Genomic DNA, 21,469 nt, shown 5'->3' on the forward strand with positions numbered 1-21,469 from the left:
GAACATTGCCTCAAATTCCGTGCCAAGGAAGGTGGATCAAGAACGCCTCGATAAACGTGCGTATAGAGTAGAAGTGTTGCCCGTATAAACTTATGAATATCTAACTCCGAATACCGTGCGAGGTAAGGGGTTCTGCCTAAGTTATTATTTTATTATTATAAATGGCTTAGACCATAGTCGAGGGTATAGCCCGAACCTTGATTACAATTAAGAATAATATAAAGCAAAGGTTATAGTATATCTTTAATATTAAGAAATATAATATTCAAATAGTAGAGTTAAATAATGTTTCTTCTTGAAGAAGAAACTCAGTATAGACGTTTCTTCCTGAAGAAGAAACGTAGCATATAAATGGTAAATAAAGAAAGGGACTAAAGGACCAAATGTTTTGAATAAACAAATGCTTTTATCAAGGTTGAAATTATACCAAAATAGACTAAAGGTCTACAGCTAGATCGCTGATCTAGTTATTTATACAAAGGTTATTCTCGTACTATAGGTCCGAGGTAACAAAACAAGAAGAAGAGAACATAAAACAGGAATCAGTATCAGAAACTGATTATAAACTGAAAAGGTGAATACGCCCCCAAACATTTTATAATGAGTCTGAATGTTTGCATAGGATTTACGAATCCTTAAAAACTTTGTGTACAATAATAAGAAACGGACACTCTATTAAGAGTATACACGTGTCTGGATCCAAACATACATGGTGACTCGGCATTTCCCCGAGGTCATGCATATCATCAACATGCCTCTGAAGGTCTACGGGCCTGTTCAGAGAAATGATATTGTGTATATAATTAATTGTACATGGTACTTAGGGTAATTTGATCCCAATGTAGTTGGGTGCCTAATGAGTAGTCACAAAGGTATTATTGTTGGTTTCACAAAGGTATTAAAAAGATATTTTTAGAGTCAGCGTTATTCACCAGCTTTGTGCTGACGTATTTTCCCACCCATGTTACAGGGAAACAAGAAAGATTAGAACATACAAGCAAGAAGAAATAGAAGATTGGAGTTATAGTCATTAGATGCTATCTGATGACTCAGATATTTTATTTCAAAATATTACAAAGAGTTATGTTTTCTAAAGAAATGTATTTGAAATATCAAACGGGTATTCAAACCCGAGATTTTAATAAGTTTTCAATATAATAATATTTTACTAAAGACTTCCGCTGAAATAAAACCCGCAACTCTGAATTATTTACAAAACAGGTAGCAACTTGTGGTCACACGCCTAGGCCCTAAGTCGGGGTGTGACACATCTTGTGGTGTATTTGGATATATCTCTTCATACCAAGTGTTGTAGAATTCGGTAGGCGCTATTCGGACGATGAGGTGAGAGCTAGCGATTAATTGGGATTCATAAAGATTTATCTGAATTAATCGGATTGAAGTTTGTATGTAAATTTTCAAATATACATATGTTATATGTAAAATTTTCAATTTTGACCGATTTGACCAGATATCGATTAATCGGCGACTAGTTTGTGGAATACCAACTAGCGATTAATCGACGGATAGACACAATTTTTACGACCAGGCTTTTATCTATTATGTTTCATTATTGTCTAGCATGCCACAAATTCACTCAATTTCAAGTTTCATTTATTTTTGCATGACATTTGAAATGTCTTCAATATGGATCCTATTCGACAATCTATGATTCCAAATAGTCGGTTCAGTTTTAATTACCCTGCAAAACATACCATATCAGTGACTAGTAGGATGACACTTCAAAGCAAACAACATTGATGTCACATTCACATGTTAAACTCAGGCAATACGGCGACTTCATCTATCACATTAATGAAAGGACCAATGACTATATGATTCACTATCACATTTTCTAGAAACTAAAGAATGCGGTTAACAAACACCAACTGACCATCACTATACTTACAAAAATGTGAAATGTAGACTTTATGTAAGTGAAATACTTTGAACAATTTATTCATTGCATCTAAAACTTATGTACCATTGCAGGTAAGGCATATGTGTTGTCCCATCCAAAACTAAAAGGTAAGGCATATCACATATGTTGTGTTCAAAAGTTAAAAGTTGCTATACCACTTTTGTGTAAGTACTTTCAAAACGTATTTTTACTTTGTGGGATAGTTGAGTTCATGATAAACTAAAGCTTATTTCTATAAATGAATATGTTCAAAAGTTGAAAATTGCTATATTTAATAAAATATATGTTATATTTATATTTTATATTTATACATTCTGGTAAAGTGTTACGAGAAATACATTTTAGAAATGATGTTAAAATCATTGTAATTATACATCAAACTTTGCAAGTTCTATATATAAATAATAGACTTGTTTAACTTCACAATCTTAATCAAGTTTTATATATAAAGTTTGGCTCGAGCCCGTTTATTAGAAGCGCGTCAATTTATGCTTTTGCCTGTATTAGTCCAAATCAAGTCAAACATATTAACTAGTGAACGGCTTAATCTATTTACACTCCTATCGAATCAAACAAAGATCTTCATTTTGTAGAAGATGAAAGTCAACTATTGGTAAGGGTGTCCATATCAAAATATGGTATGTTGTCACATTTGAAATATGGATGGGGACGAGTGCAATTCAAGTGTCACATTATCAAATGATCTTTCATTTTTCAATCTTATGTTTTTTTATTTGTAACATTTATATTCTACGCATTCATTAACGAATGTTTCAACAACTAACCACTCACTACGTTATTTTAAAATACCTACAATATATTTGTGAAGAAACACGAATCCATCCCTCAAGGTCTAACACGTTAGTCCAAGGTAATGGTTAAGTATTCTACACGATGGGTTATAAAACCTTCTTGGCGCAGACAAGTGTAACCTGCAAAACCGAACACCGTGAGCTCGTTACGAGGAATGGGGGGGAGATTCTCTCGTAACCACCCTCCGGCGTGAGAACCAGTACTTGATAGTATGATAGAGTATAATTTGATAGTGATAGTAGGAGAAAGTATATCCTTTACCATTTGGAGGTTTAGCGGTATTTATAGCCGGAGGAGAGAGAGTGTGACCAACCACCTTGTCAGGTTCTCCACCAATAATATTCCACACTCGTGCGGTCGTGGTGGTTGGTGGAAGTTGGTGGGCATCATGGCCTTTTGACAAGGACGTGATTGTACTGTTTGTACCGTCCTCAATGTGTTGTCCAATCCCCCATTGGTTTGGTGTTTATCCCTATGTGAGTTACCATCTTTTTGTCCCATGCTGGTGGGACCTTTGCAATACCATTCCCGAGGTATCAGGGAAAGTTATATTGGACTCTACTCTTTGCGCCATGCACTACGCCTGGCGTTAGTGGCTTCCTGGCCCCTAGTGTTCCGCCCAGCGTATGCAATTAGTGTCATACTTTGTCAAATGGTGGGTTTCATACCCTATCTCTACAAGTCCCCCTAGTCCATAGTCGCCCTTCTTTCAAGAAGTGGGGGCTGTGGACTTATCATGGACTTTTGGCTTTCACCTTTTTTCCTTGTTGGTTTGGTTTATTTTCGTGGGTAATTCCACATATTGGGTTGGTAACTTCATTAATCGTAACCGTTGGTTGGCGGTTGATTCATGTTAAGTCATCCCGTTTTGTATCCTATATTGGCGGGTGATTTATGTTAAATCATTCCATGGTGGCGCCTATTTTGGCGGGTGATTTAATCATCCCCTGATGGCGCCTGTTTTGGCGGGTGATTTATCTTAAATCATCCCATGATGACGCATGTTTTGGCGGGTGATTTATCTTAAATCATCCCATGATGGCGCCTGTTTTGGCGGGTGATTTGTCAAATCATCCCATGATTGGGCCTATTTTGGCGGGTGATTTATCTTAAATCATCCCATGATAGCGCCTGTTTTGGCGGGTGATTTATCTTAAATCATCCCATGATGGCGCCTGTTTTGGCGGGTGATTTATCTTAAATCATCCCATGATGGCGCCTGTTTTGGCGGGTGATTTATCTTAAATCATCCCATGATGGCGCCTGTTTTGGCGGGTGATTTACATTAAATCATCCCATGGCGGAGCCTGTTTTGCCAACACTTATCGTTTATGTTTCCTTTTATATGGATGACGTGTAGTTTGGCGTGGATGAGTGAATTAAATGCAAGTCAGTGAAACGACTGCTGGACGTGACAGTTTGACGACGGTTGCCCTGCCCTGCAGATTTTCTGCTTGTGTCAGGCGAATGGGCGAGAATCCCGGTGACGCGCCCAGCTGTAACACATATCCTCTGCCACTTTATTATCGTGACGCTTTCTGATTGGGCCACGTGTTAATTATCCTTTTTGTATCCCCGTCCCTCATTAATTGCAATTAATATAAATAGGGGGAGGTTACACCATTTTAAGCACCATTTCTCATCGTTTTCCTTTCATTTTCCTTCCCTCGATCCTTCTTTATTTTATGGTTGAGTCTTCCCAAACCTCGAGGACGAAGAAGAATAATTCCATGGAGTTCGTCGGTTGTCGCATGTCTGCCGAGGACTTCAACGATATTGTAAGGGTGTATAACCTTGGCCCTGAGTATGAGCCTGAGCTGCATGCCCCCGGTAGGACTGCTCGAGAGGCTCCTATCGGCAAGATTGCCGTGTACCGGGAGTATTTCTTTTTGGGCAATCTCCGTTTGCCCCTTACCCGGTTTTTGGTGGATGTTCTGGGTGTTTTTGGGCGGCATCTCAGCCAGATTCATCCATTCAGAATGGCTCGCGTTCGCCATTTCGAATATACCTGTCATTGCCTCGGCATTACTCCGACGGCTGATAGGTTATCAGCTTTTTACCGGTGGCGTTTCGCCCAGGGATGGTATAACTTACATACCCGCCCTGGTGCAAAGGCTATTGCCCTAGATGCGCCACCCAGTTTGCATGAGTGGAAGAGTTTGTTCTTCTACGTGTCTGCTCATGTGGTGCCGCATTCCATGTTCTTTACGGATGTAAAGGAGCATCCTGAGACGAAAATGGCTCCTTATTCTAGTTCGGACTGGTTCACCACTTTGCAGGCTAGCCTGTCTCCGCTCTGTCATTATTCGGAGCGCGCGTTGGTGTTATTCGGCATGAGTCGGATCTGGGATGATGCGGCTTTTGTACCGGTCATTCTTAATGGCGGTCAAGGTTAGTGTTTTCTTTGCTTTTTCTCTGATGTATATTCTATTTAGTAGTTTCTCTTCAGAGGTGGACGATTGCATGCTCCTCCTGCAACCTGCGCCTAAGGGCGTTAAGATGTTAGGGCGAAGGGAGTTAGGTCCCCGTGAGGAGCCGATCCTTACTCGGACCGCTTGAAACTTTGTGTTTCCTCTTCCTATGGGGCAATCATCCGCCTCGCGGCCGCTGCTACCTCCTAGCTCTGTTACCCTTTAGAGTGGTAAGTTCAGCTGCTTTAATCAATTTACTTTGCTTATTTTGCTAACGTTTCATTCTCTTTTTCAGGTAGACGATCTAACGTTGTGCGCCTTCCTAAGTGCAGTGGTAGGGGGTACAACGCAGTGGTGGGGAGACGGTTGCGTCTCCGATAGACGCCGCGGTAAGAGACGCCGTGGATGATGACGACGATGTCGTCATGATCTCCACCGTTCCCTTTGGGGCTCCGGTGTCTTCTTCCGCTTCATTTCTTGAGGCACTTGGTTTGAGTGCCAGCATGGCGTCTTCCCCAACCACCTCCGCACAGGTTTCTGTTGGCTTCTCCTCGCCAACATCTTCACAGCCTGTGGTTGCTGTGTCTGCACTAACCACAACGGTTGCCACTCCAATTTTGGTGGCGACTGATGTGTTTTCTGCAGCTGCAGCTTCTGGAACCGTTGTGGATACGAATTTCGTATCTATCGGTCCATCTTCCTCTTCTTCTTCTTCAGCGGGTGGGGCGTTCATTGTTCCACACCATTTGGGTCTCACCCCTGTGATTAATGTAGATGATGAAGAGATGCTGATGTGTGCGTGCTAGTGGTATAAAATATGAAAGGTTGGATGATTTGCTTTTGCACAAGATCGTGTTTTAAATTTATAAAAGTGATTTCTACAAAGACTAAACACACACAAAATAGGCAAGTGTACCTATCATATATGTAGAATGGTATTGGTAAGAACCAAGTATCGATCCGTGGACACAAAGGTTTCTAATAATAAATCGTTGTTTTACTTCAATCGGAGGTTTTAATCATTTGGGGTTAATTTTCTTCAAACTTCTTATAAAATATAAATACTTATATATATAATATATAGGTGACCAAGAAAAGAGATTCTAAACGAGTTGTTCAATTATGCGAATGTTACCATCTAAGATCAAGAATCCACTTCATTTTAGCATTGATAAATAATATTTGAACATGTGGTAAACTTGCCATAATAATATATGATAGATAGCTCCTTAAACCTTAAGTGAGCATCTTTGGCACTAAGGAGACAGCATGCGCATTTTAAAGTCCACCCTTTTTTAATGTCATGCCATCTCAATGATGTCAATTTAAGTTGTCAAGTAGTTTCGTAAAGTAGAAAGATTAGGATTGACTTCGATTTCTCAAATACCAATTCTAACAACTTCGGGTGGTTGTAGTTTAGTCACACAACCTCACCTTGGTTGATTTATGTAGGTTATAATTACACATTCCATTAACATATCATTTCTTTAACTAGCATGATATCCTAAGCAAAGCCATTTTCGGATTACCAAGACTTAGAGAAATACATCATAACTTATATCTCATCATTTATAAGTACAATATAAGGATCCGTGTTTCGATAATGTATCAAAGTATTTCTATCTTTCAAGAACATGAATCGATCATGAACGATTGCCAATAGAATTGAAAACCACCAACTTTGAATTAGTGATTTAAGATGGTGAAACATTTCTCATCAAAAGATAATTGTAATATAACCATGTACTTTACTAGACTACACCACATATTTTATATAATTATCAAGTAAAACGAAGCTTCTTCATAGATTTTAGATGGTAAAAGGAGTTTAGCTCATAATGAGCATGATGATAAACATTAAGATGAATGATAATAACAAATACATGATTAAACTTGGAACAATCTAACCAAATGTAGATGAATCTTCCTTCTTAATGATGATGATGATGGATGATGATGATGATGATGCTTGATGGTGATGACCTCCAAGCCTTCAAACTCTTCACTAAATTTCTATGTGAGTGTTAGTGTGTGTTTTTATAAGTGAAAACCGGATAGAACTCTTTTCAAGGCACACCAAATGAGTGAAACATGAGCCACTATTTATAGGCATTCTGGATGGTGAGGCACGGCCCCGTGCTTGATGAGCACGCCCCCGTGCATTTTTATGACATGTGCCAGATTTGTTTTGCCATTTCTGTGACGTGGCCACGGCCCCGTGGTTGGTAGGCACGGCCCCGTGATTTTTAGTGACATGTGCTCAGTTCTTCTTTGTCTTTTCTGTGTTCTCGTCCACGGCTCCGTGCATGATGAGCATGGCCCCGTGCTTTTGCTTCCAGATTTTGTCTTTTCTTGTGTCAGAAGCATGGGGCTTGTTTCTTGAGGCATGGGGGCGTGTTTCTTTGTTTTCTTGTGTTTTCTTCTGTTTTTCTTCGTCTTTTTGCTTGTTTCTTCGTTTGAGGCTTGGTTTCATCTGAAATGATGTTTTATTATGATAAGTAGTCTTTTATGCTATGTTATTGGATAGAAATTGCAGTTTTTAGAGATTATTTGATGCCGAAAAGATGTATATTTATATGTACATCAAACATCCCCCCACTTTAACATTGCTTGTCCTCAAGCAATCCTCTTATAAATATCCTCTAAAAAACAGCAAATTTAGATCATAGCTATCTATTAAGTGAGCTTCAAGAAGACGAAACAAAATAACCAATCTTTATGTTAGTGATAAAAGAGAGAGAACTTTTGTTTTCATGAGTTTATGTTTATGCAAAACATCACGTTCTTACAATGTTCACTCACACTCGGTTTTATATCTGATCATACCTGTGATGTAAGTATGTGAACACTCTTAGCCAAAATGCAACCTGTGATAAATAAGCTTGTAACAAGTTCAAATCTCTACCTTTTTCAAGGGTTGCATAGATTAGAAGGTAAAAAGGGGTTTTGGTTTAGTGTGAGTCGGAATTGGTATTTTGTGGTGGTTCAAGGGTTAATGGTAAATACAACTTCCACTGTTTGTTGGGAGTTTTGAGATGTCTTCGATGGTTAGCTCCTTTTTCTCCGAGTACCTAATGACTCGTTTAAGGTCAGATCGTCAAAACCAGTTTTATAGAGGATGTGGATCAATTCTTCCTCAATCCTGTTCTGAATATAACTTCCAACTCTAATGGATCGTTCGGCTTTGAGCCTAATAGCCCCCATCCTCATTAGTTCGGTATATTCATGCTGAGACTGAGTTTGACTTTTTCTACATCTTCCTTCGTGGGACCAGTTTCCGCAACCTAAACGTCGTTCATATCTTTTTGCTCTTCTCTTCATTGCGTTTTTGGAAATTCCACAGAATGGTGGCCTTTGTTCGTTTTGGTGGCACTTTTTCCTCACCTCATTGCTAAAGAGAAAGATTCTCTCTCTAAGTTCTGGAGGCAACCTAGGTTTTGTAAAGTGTATGTAGCAAAGGAAATTGAAATCGAAAGAATGCATTTCCAGTTCTTTAGGGTCTGCCGGTAAAAGACCAGTGTTGTATTTTACCGGTGAAAATGGATAAAGTGATCGTTTTTTTTTTTGGGTTTTGTAATTTTGGTAATGGGTTTGATGGAATTGTGTAAATATTACCTTCTTCCTTATACAACTCTTCGTTCGGTCTTGAAATGAATAATTGCGACAAGTTCTAAATCACATGAAACATATGACTCACTCAAAGCTTCCGAAAAAATATTTATACGGCATGAGGTTTATCTCACAGTAACGGAGGAATTGGGTATTAACGCCATATTTTGCATAAATTTATTCTCAATATTACTAAACTTTTTCTTACTTTTTCACTTTTAAATGATTGGGTATTTGCAAAAAAGTTTCTTGGATTTTTTTTAGGCTTAGAAAAATCTTTGTCTGCTGCAAAAATATTTGTTTTAGAGAATTTTTATAATTAGTTGGACAAACAATTGGTCAAATAATTCCCCTCCCCACACTTGAATCTCATATTATCCTCAATGTGACAAGATTCATGAAAATTTAAAAATTCTAATTGAGTATTATGGGTAAAAATGGAGAGTTACTTCCCTACGGGTTAACGAAATTTTGACAGAGCGTCCCCTGTTTTTCGTCCGTTTTCCTGTTTTTGTACCTATATAATATAAAACTGCAAACATCCATAAACAACCAAGCATAAACTGCTGAAAATTGGGTATGGAATCATCCATCCCTTGCCCTTTCGGGCTAAATTAGTACCTAGCATAATGTCTTTGGCACTCATGGCCATAATTGTATCCAAACCAACATAAACACAAACAAACAAGTACGATGAAAAGTAAATTGTTCAAAACACACATAATAATAAGTTCATAAAATAACGCCAACCCGTGCCCGTGCCCATGCCCAACCTACCAGTGCCGCCAATCGTCAGTTACCCGTGTCCGGGTTAAACGGTCCCCATTGCCTGTCCATGCGATAGCCCAATCGTTCAATCTCTCGCCTCGTTGCTTCATACTCGGCTGCTCGCTGTGCATCGGAGGCAGCCATTTGCTCGTTGATCCTGTTAAATGAGGCGGTAGAGTTAGTTTAGAATTGATCGATCAGTCCATATATACCCTCCAAAGAGTATCGGCTATCATGTGATGAACTGGGGCCGGCCCCTGATGAAGATGGGCCTCCTGTCTGATGGTAGGTTCGGCGGCGGTGTTGTCTGGGCGGTGATTTTCTTCTCTCATGCACATCCTGTATCATCATCTCTAACGGGTCTTCTGGGTCCTAAACCTGATTGTACTTGTCACAAAATCTCCACACACCCTGACTGATTTGCTGTACCATCTGCATGCTCTCACAGTAATCAAGGTTGAGAGCTATCGAGTTTGGGCTCGGGGTTCCTTCTGTGTCTGCACCATAGGCCCTGTAGAGGTTGTAGATCCAGGGACCACCGAAGATTGGGGAATTTCCTCGGGCAGTGGCATTTGACATGTAAAGCTTGCAGAATAGCATAGTGATATTGCATGGTATTTCGTTTTTCATGCAATACAATGCCCAAAGGTCCTTTAGGTTGACAACCCCTTCGCTCTGTCCTCGAGCTGTGATGGTATGACTCAGCAAACGGTGGATGTACCTCATGAGCGGGTCACGCAGTGCTGTGCTTTTTGAAACGCTTGGTCTATACTTTGCTGTTCCATAACTTAACTGTTCCCAAGCTTCGTCCCTAATGACACCTGCTTCAGCTTCGTCATCATCACCTTCATCTGTAAAAGTCGTTTTGGCCTCGAACCAGATATCTGTGTTAGTTTTCTCGGTTGTGTAGATACCCAAATCGATTCCCAGTTGAGTGACAGAGGTTGTATGCCAAACACCCCCACATCGGAACTCTATTGCCTTGGTATCCCACATGTCAAACTTTTTTCTTCTTCATGTTCGGTTACTGAATCCCCTGTCTGGTTAAAAACTCGTCTCCACGGCCCTGTGACGATGTTCTGATAGCGCTCCCATTGGTTAACTTGTCTGAGGGTTTCTTCGCATGCATGGAAGTGAGCTTCAGGATATCTATTATTGAGATAGGTTAATCTTTCGTTTGCCGATCGGTCCTGGTGGTGGAAAATACGTGAAACCGAGAACTTGAAACTGGAGTTGCTCGTTGATGTCTCGAAGTTCCATTTTCATGTTTTCCACCGATTCGGTGAGTTGCACGAGACGCATCTCCGCAAGGACATTCATTTCGGTGAGTTCTCTCACGAGTTCTTGAAGTTTCAAGAGAAGCTCGGTTTTGGAAACATGGCGGGCATCGTTTCTCGGATGTCGAGAAACGAAAATTTCTTCATTCATCTCAGTTGGCATGCAAAATTATCAGAGATTTTTGGTTTTGGTTTTGGTTTGTGCAAGGAATGCAATGAGACAAGGTGCCTTTTATAACCAAACAGGATACCGAGCACGGTACCGTGCTTTTGGAAGCACGCCCCCGTGTTTTTACTCTGACGATTCTATTACAAACCAGTCTGACTGAGATTTTTGCAGCGTAGATGCCGGCCCGCATTTTTAGGCACGGGACCGTGCTTTAAGGAGCACGCCCCCGTGGTTTTCTGAAATAATTTTTTTTTAAGTAAAACAATATTTACAAGGCCTACTTTTTTGAAGGTCTTGGCCAGACCTTGTTTCCTTAATGTCTTATTTAAAAAGTTTGGAGGGTTAGTACCTCCAAAACTTCTTTAAGTGGACCGTCGATGTATGGTTTTAATCGATGTCCATTGACTTTGAACTTTTGGCCATTTGAACTTGAAATTTCGATGGTTCCATAGTCAAAAACTGTTTCAACTACGTATGGACCTGTCCATCGGGATTTCAGTTTTCCTGGGAAAAGATGTAAACGAGCGTTGTATAACAGTACACAATCGCTGGCTTGAAATTTCTTGTTTCCATTTAAATGAGCGTCGTGTATTCGTTTAGTCTTTTCCTTGTAGGACCAGGATTTGTCGTAGGCCATTGTTCTCAGTTCCTCGAGCTCACGAATTTGATCTTCCCGGTTTGCTCCGGTGAACGTTAGATCAAAATTCACTGCTCTGAGAGCCCAATAAGCTTTGTGTTTTAATTCCACTGGTAAATGACATGCCTTCCCGTAAACGAGCTTGAAGGGTGTCATTCCTATAGGAGTTTTGTAGGCCGTCCTGAGGGCCCACAATGCGTCATCTAACTTTTCTGCCCAATTTTTGCGATTCATCCCCACACTTCTTTCCAAAATCCTCTTAATTCCTCGGTTTGAGACCTCCACCTGCCCACTGGTCTGCGGGTGATATGGTGTTGCTAGTCAGTGGTGAACTCCATATCGTGCTAAAACCTTGTTCATTAGGGTGTTACAGAAGTGAGTACCTCTGTCGCTGTGAGGGCTTTTGGAGTACCGAATCTGGAGAATAACTTTTTCAGAAATCGTACAACTACTCGAGCATCGTTGGTGGGAAGAGCTTGTGCTTCTACCCATTTAGACACGTAGTCGACTGCTACAAGGATGTATTTATTTCCGAATGAGTTAGGAAATGGCCCCATGAAATATATTCCCCATACATCAAAGATTTCACAAATTTGAATGCCCTTTTAGCCATCTCATTTATTGATGAGATGTTCCCGGCTCTTTGACAAGCATCGCATGCTTGGATCAAAGTATGTGTATCTTTGTATATAGTGGGCCAGAAAAATCCTGCATCAAACACTTTCCTGACCGTGGTGGCGGTACCGTGGTATCCGCCTGTTGGTCCTTCATGGCAATGTTTGAGAATGTCTAAGCCTCTTTTCCTGCTACGCACCTACGAATGACTTGATCCGCACCTATCCTAAACACGTATGGATCTTCCTAGAAGTAAAACTTAAGATCGGAGAAGAATTTCTTCCGCTATTGATGAGTAATCCTTTTATGAGGATCCTACAATCTAAGTAATTGGCAAAGTCGGCATACCAATGACTTTCGTCCTTTTCTTCTATCACTCCTTGAATGTGCATGAGAACCTCATGTGGGAAATTATCGTTGATAATTTCTTCTTGAAGCTCTTCGGGAGTTGGACATTCTAATCGTGAAAGATGGTCTGCGGCTACATTTTCTGCTCCCTTCTTGTCTTTAACTTCGATGTCAAATTCTTGGAGTAGTAGGATCCATCGGATGAGTCTAGGTTTGGCATATTGTTTGTTGAATAGGTATCGTATTGCGGCATGATCGGTGTAAACTATAGTTTTAGAAAGAACTAGGTTTGATCTAAATTTTTCAAAGGCAAATACTACTGCTAGTAACTCTTTTTCAGTTGTGGTATAATTCTCCTGTGCATTGTTAAGAGTTTTACTGGCATAGTAAATTGGGTGAAAGTGTTTTTCTTTGCGTTGTTTGAGTACGGCTCCAACTGCAAATTCACTTGCATCGCACATGATTTCGAATGGAAGGGTCCAGTCGGGTGTGGTCATGATTGGTGCGTTGACAAGTTTGTCTTTCAGTGTATTGAATGACTCAACACATTCCTCAGAGAAGACGAATGGTGCGTCTTTCTCTAGAAGTTTGGTCACAGGTCTTAAGATTTTTTAGAAATCTTTTATGAAGCGGCGGTAGAAACCGGCGTGACCTAGAAAACTTCTAATGGCTTTGACTGAAGTTGGTGGTGGGAGTTTGGATGTGGTTTCTATTTTGGCCCTATCAACTTCTAGTCCGTTTTGAGAAATCTTGTGACCTAGAACAATGCCTTCCTTTACCATAAAGTGGCATTTTTCCCAGTTGAGCACTAGATTTACTTCTTCACACCTAGCTAGCATTTTGTCTAGGTTTTTCAGACAATGATCGAAGGAGTCTCCAAAGAGTGAGAAATCGTCCATGAAAACTTCCATAGAGTTTTCGATCATTTCATGAAAGATGGCCACCATGCAGCATTGGAAGGTGGCTGGAGCATTACATAATTCAAATGGCATTCTTCGGTAGGCGAAGGTTCCGTATGGACATGTAAAAGTAGTTTTCTCCTGGTCTTCAGGGGAAATGGGAATCTGAAAGTATCCGGAAAATCCATCAAGAAAACAGTAGAACATCTTTCCAGATAATCGTTCGAGCATTTGATCTATAAAAGGAAGTGGAAAATAATCTTTTCTTGTGGCATCATTAAGCTTCCAGTAATCGATGCAAACTCGCCAGCCTGTGATGGTTCTCATTGGTATTAGTTCGTCCTTCTCGTTCATTACGACTGTCATTCCTACCTTCTTGGGTACTACCTGAACGGGACTAACCCAAGGTGAATCCGAGATCGGGTAAATTAATCCGGCGTCAAGCAGTTTGATTACTTCCTTCTTCACCACATCTTGCATGTTGGGGTTGAGACGTCTTTGATGTTGGACCACGGGTTTGTATTCTTCCTCCAAGAGGATTTTGTGGGTACAAAACGAAGGACTGATGCCCTTGATATCCATGATCTTCCATGCGATAGCCTTCTTATGGTTTTTGAGAACCTTAAGAAGTTCGTCGTTTTCTTCTTTAGAAAGGTGAGATGAAATAATTACTGGGAGTTGAGAGTCTTTTTCTAGAAAGGCGTATTCGAGATGGTTTGGTAGTTCTTTTAACTCTAAGGCTGGTGGTTCTTCGATTGATGGTTTTGATTTTTCATTGGATTCAGTGATCTCAAATACTACTTCTGATGCTTCCTGATAGTTATTCACAGTATTGAGATTATCGTTTTCTAAAATGGGTTTGGTAATAGTGTCAGTTAGGATTTGTGTTTCTAATGAGGTATTAATGGAAGATTTCCGCACATAGCAACTCACGATAGAATCGATGATGTCAACACAGTATAATATGTCATCGTGATGTTGCAGATATTGCATAGATTTTCCTATGTCAAAAGTGATTGCCTCGTCATTGACCCTGAGAGTGAGTTTGCCGGTGCAAACATCAATAATAGCCTTTGCGGTGGCTAAAAAGGGTCTTCCTAAAATCAGAGGTACACTTTTATCTTCCTCCATGTCTAGAATCACAAAATCTACTGGGAAAACAAACTTGTCAATTTTGACAAGCATGTTTTCAACAATGCCCCGAGGATATTTAATGGATTGGTCAGCTAACTGAATGCTCATGCATGTGGGCTTTGGTTCTCCTATCCCTAGTTTAGCAAAAACCGCATAAGGCATTAAATTAATACTAGCTCCTAGGTCAGCCAGGGCATTGCTAACAGACAAATTTCCTATGATACAAGGGATAGTAAAACTCCCTGGATCGGTCATTTTTGGTGGCAACTTGCTTTGGAGGACAGCTGAGCATTCTTTACTCAAGGTGACGTGCGAGAGTTCCTCCAGCTTCCTTTTTTTTGTCAGCACTTCTTTGAGAAACTTGGCATATTTTGGCATTTGAGCGATGGCTTCGATAAAAGGGATGTTGATATGGAGTTTCTTAAAAAGTTTTAGAAACTTCCCATACTGGGCTTCCAATCGCTCCTGCTTCAGTCTTCTAGCGTATGGAATAGGCGGAACATAGGTTCGGACTGGTTCCTTAGGCTGTACTGTGCTTGTTGGGGTCAGCCTTTCCTGTGTTTCATCAGGAGACTTTTTCTCCAAAGCTGGTGGAACAACAGTGGTTGTACCACTCCTGAGTGTGACGGCGTTAGCGGTCGCATTAGGGTTGGTGATTGTATTGCTTGGAAGAGTGCCAGGTGGTCTTTCGGATAATTGTCGGACAATTTGTCTGATTTGGGTTTCTAGGTTCTGAAGTGATGCTTGTTGACTTTTGAGATCGGCCTCATGTTTTAATAATACTCCGCTGATATCAACAGCTCTTGAGTCGGCTTTCTTCTCTGCTTCATTTGTTTTAGTCTTCAATTGGATTAGCATTTCTTCGATCTTCGAGTAGCTTGGGTCCTGATGGCTACTAGAAATTTGATCTTGAAATTGAGGTTTAGGTTGGAAGGATTGATTCAAAGGTCTCTTTTCGAATCCGGATAAAGGTTGAGTGTTACCTTCATCTTTCCAGCTGAAATTCGGGTGGTTTCTCCATCTTGGATTGTAGTTATTGCTGAAAGCGTTGTTCTGTCGAGCGATGAAATCGACTTCTTCCTTGGTCATAATGACTTGTTTACAGTCACTCGCCTTATGACTTCCTCCACAAGTGTCACGGGTGAGTCTGGTTTTTGATAGTTCGGCTTGAAGTTGTTCGAATTATTTAGAAGGAGCTTCAAGTTGTGCTGTGACAAGAGTGTTGGAGTCAACGTGGTGTATTCCTTTATGGGTAGGTGTAGATCTTGGTGGGTTGTAGGCGAAACTCTTATTTGCGACTTTCTCCAGGACTTCAAATGCTTCGTTAGGTGATTTGGATCCCAGGTCTCCACCAGCGATCTGGTCGACAGCCTGTTTGTTTTGACTGGAATGTGCGTCAAAGAAAGTTTGGACTTGTAACCACACGCTCAGTCCATGATGTGGCCACCTTCTTAAAAGACTTTTATATCTTTCCCATGCTGCGTGTAGCGATTCATCATCATCGGTCCGGAATCCAGTAATGCTGGCTCGGTATTTAGCAATTTTGTTAGGCGGAAAATATTTGAGGAAAAACTGTTCAACCATATGGTCCCAAGTGGTGATGGAACCAGAGGAAATAGATTCTATCCATTCTAGGGCTTGGCCCCTTAGAGAGAAAGGAAAGAGTTTGAGTTTGATTTGATCGTCTGAACAGTTTTGGATTTTAAAAGTTCCGCAGATTCGTAAAAATCGAGATATGTGAGAAAGAGGATCTTCGTCGAGGAGACCATGAAATTGAACTGAATTTTCTACCATATGGATGGTGCTAGATTTGATTTCGAAGTTTTCGGTAATTTCGAGTGGAGCCACTCCATTGCCGTAGCCTTCGAGAGATGGCTTGGCATATTGGCTCATGTTTGGCTCATTGTTCTGGGCCGCCATCATTTCTTCGGTTTGATTTTCTCCTGATGTGGTGGCGTCTACTGATTCGTCTTTGATTGCTTCGGAGGTTTCTGCTGCCCTTTTACGAGTTCGTCGACGAAAGAGTCGTTCCGGTTCAGAAATTGGAAAAACAAGCTCGGGCTCAAAAGTAGAGGACATACATGGGACTAAATCAAAATTAAACACTAAAGTAAAAGTTAGCTAAAGTTAGTCTAAATTAAACTACGAGTTAAGCTAAATTATTTTAACTAAGGTCTAAATTAATTAAGCTAAAGCAAGGTAAGGTAAATAAAGGTAAAAAGTAGGCTAGCCGTAAAATTATATATTTATATATATATATATATTTTAAAAAAATAAAATAAAATAGAAGTTAAAAATTTGTATGATTATTGACAATGATTAAATTAAAACTTGGATTGTTCTTAGAAACGTACCGTGTCCCCGGCAACGGCGCCAAAAACTTTGATGTGTGCGTGCTAGTGGTATAAAATATGAAAGGTTGGATGATTTGCTTTTGCACAAGATCGTGTTTTAAATTTATAAAAGTGATTTCTACAAAGACTAAACACACACAAAATAGGCAAGTGTACCTATCATATATGTAGAATGGTATTGGTAAGAACCAAGTATCGATCCGTGGACACAAAGGTTTCTAATAATAAATCGTTGTTTTACTTCAATCGGAGGTTTTAATCATTTTGGGGTTAATTTTCTTCAAACTTCTTATAAAATAAAAATACTTATATATAATATATATAGGTGACCAAGAAAAGAGATTCTAAACGAGTTGTTCAATTATGCGAAGGTTACCATCTAAGATCAAGAATCCACTTCATTTTAGCATTGATAAATAATATTTGAACATGTGGTAAACTTGCCATAATAAGATATGATAGATAGCTCCTTAAACCTTAAGTGAGAACCTTTGGCACTAAGGAGATAACATGCGCAATTTAAAGTCCACCATTTCCTAATGTCATGCCATCTCAATGATGTCAATTTAAGTTGGCAAGTAGTTTCGTAAAGTAGAAAGATTAGGATTGACTTCGATTTCTCAAATACCAATTTTAACAACTTCGTGTGGTTGTAGTTTACTCACACAACCTCCCCTTGGTTAATTTATGTAGGTTATAATTACACATTCCATTAACATATCATTTCTTTAACTAGCATGATATCCTAAGCAAAGCTATTTTCGGATTACCAAGACTTAGAGAAATACATCATAACTTATATCTCATCATTTATAAGTACAAGATAAGGATCCATGTTTCGATAATGTATCAAAGTATTTCTATCTTTCAAGAACATGAATCGATCATGAACGATTGCCAATAGAATTGACAACCACCAACTTTGAATTAGTGATTTAAGATGATGAAACATTTCTCATCAAAAGATAATTGTAATATAACCATGTACTTTACTAGAATACACCATATATTTTATATAATTATCAAGTAAAACAAAGCCTCTTCATAGATTTTAGATGGTAAAAGGAGTTTAGCTCATAATGAGCATGATGATAAACATTAAGATGAATAATAATAACAAATACATGATTAAATTTGGAACAACCTAACCAAATGTAGATGAATCTTCCTTCTTAATGATGATGATGATGGATGATGATGATGGTTGATGGTGATGACCTCCAAGTCTTCAAACTCTTCACTAAATCTTCTATGTGAGTGTTAGTGTGTGTTTTTATAAGTGAAAACCGGATAGAACTCTTTTCAAGGCACACCAAATGAGTGAAACATGAGCCACTATTTATAGGCATTCTGGATGGTGAGGCACGGCCCCGTGCTTGATGAGCACACCCCCGTGCATTTTTATGACATGTGCCAGATTTGTTTTGTATTTTCTGTGACGTGGCCACGGCCACGTGGTTGGTAGGCACGGCCCCGTGATTTTTAGTGACATGTGCTCAATTCTTCTTTGTCTTTTCTGTGTTCTCGTCCACGGCCCCGTGCATGATGAGCACGGCCCCGTGCTTTTACTTCCAGATTTTGTCTTTTCTTGTTTCAGAAGTATGGGGGCGTGTTTCTTGAGGCATGGGGGAGTGTTTCTTTGTTTTCTTGTGTTTTCTTCTGTTTTTCTTCGTCTTTTTGCTTGTTTATTCGTTTGAGGCTTGGTTTCACCTGAAATTATGTTTTATTATGATAAATAGTCTTTTATGCTATGTTATTGGATAGAAATTGCAGTTTTTAAAGATTATTTGATGCCGAAAAGATGTATATTTATATGTACATCAGATGCTCCGCGCCGTCAAGAAACCTCGTCTTGGCGGGTTTGTCAAGCGTGGTCTTGTCAAATCATCAGGTATAACTTTTACTATTCTTTCTTTTGTCTGAGCTTAACCTTTTCTAAAGTCGTTTGCTCATTTCAGGCGTGCTGGCGATATCTTCATCGACTGTTTTTCCCGCCACTTCTGGCGTTACATCTTCTCTGGCGGCTCTTTTTGCCAGTCTGCCGATGATGACAAGTGTTGGCAGCTTGTCTGAGGCTGGGCCTACTGTACAGATGCTGAGTCTGCCAATGATGGCGGGTGTGGTTGGCCCGTCTGAGGCCGAAACTATTGTGACGACTGTTCGTGTGCCAACTGGGTCAATTCCCGTTGTCGCACTACCTGCTTCGTCTGTGCAACCGATGAAGGCGATTGTGGAAGAATCGCCTAAGGTTAGTCTTGAATCAGCGGGTTTCTCTGTTGCTGATTTTTTGAAATCAAGACAGTCCTCACCAGACAAGACTTTAATTCTTGATGGTGATGAAGTTGTGCCGTTGCCTCCCTTTCGCCTTGGTGCCACGGTGCAGGGTAAATTTTTCGAAATCCCAGGCGGTAGCTGTGGCAGGTTGAGTGGATGCTTGAGTGGGGGTGTGCTAGAGGTGGATATGGACCCCCGCGACTCCATAGAGGCAAGCCAAGTTTTTCGCCCTCGGTGGAAGGTTAACTGTGGCGCCAATTTTGAAGATCCTGCCACTTGCTCTGAATTTTTGGAGTATGCGGTTCCTCCTGGTGAGTGCATCGCTCGTAAAATCCAGCCCCGGAGTAGTTTCTACTCCGACGCCGCTTTTCACCAAGTCCAAGCGTTCTCTTGTTTTGCAAAGTTGTTGCGCGAGAACCGTGCCCTTCATGAGGACAAAATTGATGCCAGTGTTCGCATGAGTGAGATGGAACAATTGGTGAAAGATGCTGAGGCCGGCGCTTGGAAAGCAGGTAAAGAATCGTCTGATCATCGCCAAGCTTTAAGCGATACAGAGGCGAAATTGGCTAAGGCTGAGGCGGACCTGGCGGAGTCTGTCCGCGACCGCGCCGCCCGCTATAAGGAGTTTGAGGCTGCGTGTAAGAAGTCTAACACTGATCTTGCAGACGCACACAGCCGCGCCGTTGCTGCCAAGGAGGCTTCCACCCGAATCGAGAATGAAAACGCTGATCTTCGTAAGCGTATTGAAGAGTTGGAGACGGAAGCCGCGGTGAGGAAGGTGGATGCAGGTAGGTTAGCTAACACGTTTGTTTCCAATGAAGAGACCATTAAAGTTTTGACTTCTGAGCGTGCCGCCGCTGCTGCTGACCGCGATTGGTTGTTGAAGCATGCTATTTGCAAGGTATTCCTCCGCTTTTTTGCTTCCTTTCTTGTTCCTTCTTTTGATGGTTTTTTTGTGTGTGTAAGTTGCTCAACGCATCATTAGCGATGATGATTTGACGCATTGCGTTGGAACCCTTGTTAATGCTTCCCAACAGCTTGGTCACAAGGCTGGATTTGAGGATGCTATCACGCATATGCGTGACAACCTCCCCCTTGAGGCCTACGCTCTTCACGCCATTGATGTGGAAAAGGAGTATTCCGTTGCTGAGATGAAATATGATTCTCTTACGTTTCCTATTCTTTCCCAAGTTGCTCAGTACGCTAAGGAAGAGAATGGCGTGCAGCTGTTGAGGAATTTGCTCGAGCCTTCGCAAGCTGGACCTTCCGCCGCTCCTGCTGGCGGTCAAGGAGATGACGCTATCGTTGACTCTGGTAAGAGTATCAACGATGTAGATTAGGTTTTATATTTTTTGTTCTTATCTGTATTTCTTTTTTTTGTGTGCGGGCGTAAGTGCTCGCTTGTAAATTTTTGTCTATAAATGAAAAGGTTTGTTTTGTGAAATGCGGAGTATCGTTTCCATTCAGATTTGACCCTTGGCCTGCTTTTACAATAGGAATCGATTTACATATAACACCTTCACAATTGTGCTGCGTTCCATGTTCTAGGAATCGCTGAGCCATCGAGATGCATCAGAGTGTAGGCGCCTTTTCCCAATACTTCCTAGATTTGGTATGGGCCTTCCCAAGATGGCGCTAGTTTGCCTTGTGGTTGTGCTCTTGATGCCTCGTTGTTGCGAAGAATGTAATCTCCGACATTGAACTCACATATTTTCACTTTGGCGTTGTAATACTTTTGTAGCTGGCGCTTGTAATTTTGCTCTCTTATTGCAGCCAACTCTCGCCGTTCTTCGAGAAGCATTAAGTCTAACCTCCTTTCTGCGTCGTTGTCCTTTGGTATTGTGATTCATGGTGATGGAACGCCGAATTCGGCGGGGATCATTGCTTCGGTACCATAGGTTAGGCTGAACGGCGTTTCTGCATTACTTGTGTTTTTGTGCGTTCTTATGGCCCATAGTACGTGAGGTAGCTGATCGACCCATCCTGATTTGTGGTTTGCCAATCTTTTCTTGATTCCGCCCACGATTGTTCTGTTGGCGCGTTCCATTTCACCATTCCCTTATGGGTGAGCCACGGAGGTGAACGTCTGCGTGACATTGAGCTCTTTTAACCATTTTTGGATATGTTGGTCAGCAAATTGTGTTCCATTGTCGCTGACCAAATTCATGGTAACCCAAAGCGACAGATTATAAATTCCCAGATGAACTTCTTGATGTTGGTTGCGTTGATTGTTGCTACCG

At 40.7% G+C, this 21,469-nt stretch overlaps 1 protein-coding gene across 1 annotated transcript in view; it reads right to left on the reverse strand.

Moving 5' to 3' along the window:
• Nucleotides 1–10,843: 10,843 nt before the first annotated feature.
• Nucleotides 10,844–21,469, reverse strand: part of LOC143581527 (protein STRICTOSIDINE SYNTHASE-LIKE 5-like) — a 37,849-nt gene continuing 27,223 nt past the window's right edge. Inside the window, exon 6 of the mRNA XM_077064293.1 lies at nucleotides 10,844–10,855. The gene's annotated coding sequence lies outside the window, so the exon portion shown is untranslated. The remainder of the gene's footprint in view (nucleotides 10,856–21,469) is intronic.

The sequence above is a fragment of the Bidens hawaiensis genome, unplaced genomic scaffold (assembly GCF_021521415.1).
Source record: "Bidens hawaiensis isolate Kalapana, Puna unplaced genomic scaffold, B.hawaiensis_p1.1 tig00031093_1, whole genome shotgun sequence".
NCBI classification, from domain to species: Eukaryota; Viridiplantae; Streptophyta; class Magnoliopsida; order Asterales; family Asteraceae; genus Bidens; species Bidens hawaiensis.